We start from the raw sequence: 3,882 nt of genomic DNA, 5'->3' as shown, positions 1-3,882 counted from the left end.
GCAAGAAAAGTAAATTGGCAAAATCTTAAATGACAAGAAATGTAAATTGCTTGAATCTTAAATGGGTCAGGGATGTGGGATTACAGAAATTAAACCAGCAAAGGTAAATTGCAATAAAACATAAAAGAGACAATTGACTTGCAGTGAAGTAAATCTCAAACAGAAGAGTAAATACCTTGAAGAATTTAGAACAGAAAAGCTATGCTTAAGTTGCAGCAAATTAAAAGTGATTGAAGATCTCAGGATTGGAGGAGACTAGATAACAAGTCTAGATCTCAAATCCTTCCTTGATCCAACAAGAACAATTGCAGAAGAAGTAAAAGAAAGCAAATTGCAGAAATTGCCGAAGAAGAAATGAACAGAAAATAGAATTCAATTATGCAGAAAATTAAAGAAGAGATCTCAAGGTGAGATTGAAACAGAAGTTCTTCAATTCTTCACCCAAGATCCAAAGCAAGAAAAGTAAAGAGTGCTCAAGAAGGAACCAGGAAGAAGAGAGATCAATTCTCCTTCCTAATTCTCTAAGAAATCCCAAAGTTCAAAATTAAAATGCAAGTAGAAGGGAAAATTCAAAAATAAAGTCTCCAGCCTCCCAATTACATCAAACTAGCTCCTATTTATACACTTTCTATTCTTGGATTTTGGGGTTTGGATGGGCTTTTGATTTTGTGAAGAAATGAATTAAATTGGGTTTTTAATTCAATTTCAGCCCATGAAGGAAAATTGCTTCCAGGAGGCTGCCCTGCCCTTGTGGAGGGCAGGGCAGAAATTTGGTGCATGGTGCATGAGGTTGGTGCGGCCTTGGTGCGTGTTGATGCGAGTTGGTGTGGCCATGGTGCTGCCAGGAGCGCAAAACGCTGCCCTGCCCGCGCCAAGGGCAGGGCAGAAAATTGTGGTGCTGCCAGGAGAGGATCGTGGTGCGCGCTGGTGCTGCCAAGGAAGGATTTTGGTGCGCGCGTTGGTGCTTGGTGCGCCAAATTTGTGTGCTTTCCAAATGCTGCCCTGCCCGCGCCAAGGGCAGGGCAGGGTCCTTTCCTTCATGTCCCAAGTTCGAATCACGGAGGAGGCAAACACGCTACTTCTTTTCCTTGGTTTATTTTTGCTTATTTTTGGCCCTTAAAGATGCCTCTCGTTCCTGCCTCAATTCTGCGCCAAATATGGATTGTGATATATCGTTGGAAAGCTCTGAATGTCAGCTTTCCAACGCAACTAGAAGCACATCAATCGGACGTCTGTAGCTCAAGTTATAGCCCTTTGAAGGAGGCATGGTCATGCTGTTAGCGCCCAGATTTTAACTTAGCCAAAATTTTGCTTCCAAGACTTAATGTGCATCACGATCTTGCCCTTGGCAAGGGCAGGGCAGAATCGTGCTGGCTGCTTCCTTCCTTGATTTTGTCATGGGCCACGCTTTTAAAAGCGTGGCCTAAGGCTCCAAAGTGTACCCCAACTTCAAAGTGTACCCCAAAGCTCTTTTTTTCTCCTTTTTTGTGCTTCTTTGCTTCTTTTTCTTCTTATTTCCTACAAGATTTATAAAATTAAAATATCAAGAAAATATATCATTTAAGTACAAAAAGCATTCAATATTTAAGCACAAATCATCAATTTCTTGTATGAAAAAGCATAGAAAAAGGGTATATGATGACTTGTCATCAGTGGAAAGCAAGTTTCTGGCACGTTTCTACCCAACACAAAAGGTCAAGAGGCTTCGATCTGAGGTTCAGACTTTTAGACAACAAGATGGTGAAACTCTCTACGAGGCATGGGAGAGGTTCAAGGATTTGACAAGGAAATGCCCACCAGACATGTTCCATGACTGGGTGCAATTGCATATTTTCTATGATGGACTTTCTTATGAATCAAGGAAGGCTGTAGACCATTCATCAGGAGGTTCATTGAACAGGAAAAAGACTGTGGAAGAAGCCATTGAAGTGATTGAGACAATGGATGAGAATGAGTACTACTATGCTTCAGAGAGACACAACACTAAGGGAGTCATGGCGCTGAACCATGTTGATACAATTCTAGCCCAAAACAAGGTGTTTGCCAAGCAACTAGCAGAGCTCACCAGGAAATTAGACACAAATCAAGTGGCTGCAATACACACACAAGATCAAGAGGAAGTAAGCACTGAAGGAGGTGATTGGGAAGAGGCCAACTATGTGGGAAATCAACAAAGGCAACCATATGATCTACATTCCAACACTTACAACTCAGGCTGGAAAAACCACCCAAACTTTGGGTGGGGAAACCAGCAAACCCAACCACAAAACCACAAACCTTACAACCCCAACCAACATAACAATTCCACATACCAAAACTCCAACCAAAGATCATACCAAGCCACACAAAATACTTACTCCCAACCACCATATCATGGACAAAATAATCAACCTGCCCAACCTAATCCGAACCAACAATTTCAAGATCAATTAAACAGGATAGAAGGAATGCTTGCAAACATGGGTCAGGACATAAGTGAGTTGAAAAGCTTTAGGGATGATGTGAGATCTACCTTAAGGAACCATGGTGAAAAACTCAAGAGGATGGAGTCTCGAGTAGGAGAGCTATCTCAACAGGCCCCCAAGTCAACTGCAGTGTTCCCTAGTGACACAGAAAAGAATCCTAAAGGGAAACAAAAGGGAGTGAGATGGGAAGAATGCAAGGCCATCACCATATTGAAGGAAGTCTCAGAAGAAGAAGGAATCAGACCCTCAGAACAGGGGCCAGAAATCTTGAAGGAAGGTGTGGAAGAAGCTAAGCAGGAAAGTGAAACTGAGCAAGCCAAGGAACTGCAAAATAAAGGCATGCTGGAAACATACCAACCAAAAGCACCATTTCCTCAGAGGTTAGGAGGAGGTGAAAAAGGGAAAACATATTCAAGGTTTTTAGAGACATTTAAGTCTCTCCATATCAATATTCCCTTTCTTGAGATTCTCCAGCATATGCCTACACATATCAAGTATTTGAAGGAATTGCTGAGCAAGAAAAGAGTTTTGAAGGGAGGACAAACTGTAATAATGAACAAAGAATGCAGTGCCCTCATCAAGAAGGACATAGGCTCTAAGAAAACAGACCCAGGAAGTTTTCATATCCCCTGCATCATAGGGGAAACAAAAATTGACAGAGGATTCTGTGATCTAGGAGCTAGCATAAATGTGATGCCTCTGACTCTTATGAAGAGGCTACAACTGAATGAGGTGAGATCCACTGATGTAATCATACAACTGGCTGACAAAACGCAGAAGCAAGCTGAAGGGGTAGTTGAGAATGTGCTGGTGAAAGTGGGAAATTATTTCTTCCCCACAGACTTTGTCATTTTGGACATGGAGGAAAGCTACCTACACCCTATCATTCTGGGAAGGCCATTTCTAGCCACTGCCAGAGCGCTCATAGATGTAGAACAAGGAGAGCTAATTTTGAGAATACATGATGAACAGCTCATTTTCCATGTTTTCAAACCTACATCTGAGCCTGAACCAGAATCTGAAAAGCCTAAGGATGATAGTAGCCATCTGTGTTTGGAGGAAAGCAACCCAGCAGCTTAAACTCTGAAACAGTCCTTGGAAGGCAAACAAGAATTGCAAGAGTTAAAGCCACAAGAATCAATAGAAACAGCTCAGAAGGATCCTCCTGGCATAAGAGTCAATGAAGAAATCCTCAAGAGAGAGGGAAGAATTGTAAAGAAATTGCCAAGAGGGTGGAGAAACAAGAAAATTCCCACTGAAGGTTTCTCTCCGGGAGATAAAGTGATATCAAGTCATTATCTGCCAATCCCACCTGGCCTCAAAACCATTCCTTCCCAGCTCCCTCAAGTGTTCAAAATCAGGAAAGTTCTTTCTATGGAACATTTGGAAATCATGAAGGAATCAAATGGGGACGTTT

The 3,882-nt window shown here is 42.0% G+C and overlaps 1 non-coding gene across 1 annotated transcript; it reads right to left on the bottom strand.

Annotated features, from left to right (window-relative positions):
- Window positions 1-1,700: 1,700 nt before the first annotated feature.
- On the bottom strand, window positions 1,701-1,804 carry LOC130970921 (small nucleolar RNA R71). Its single transcript, XR_009082166.1, has one exon. It is a non-coding gene; the product is annotated as a small nucleolar RNA R71 (small nucleolar RNA).
- Between the last annotated feature and the right edge of the window lie 2,078 nt (window positions 1,805-3,882).

The sequence above is a fragment of the Arachis stenosperma genome, chromosome 3 (genome assembly GCF_014773155.1).
Source record: "Arachis stenosperma cultivar V10309 chromosome 3, arast.V10309.gnm1.PFL2, whole genome shotgun sequence".
Lineage (NCBI taxonomy): Eukaryota > Viridiplantae > Streptophyta > Magnoliopsida > Fabales > Fabaceae > Arachis > Arachis stenosperma.
This window is presented reverse-complemented; position numbering and strand designations above follow the sequence as displayed.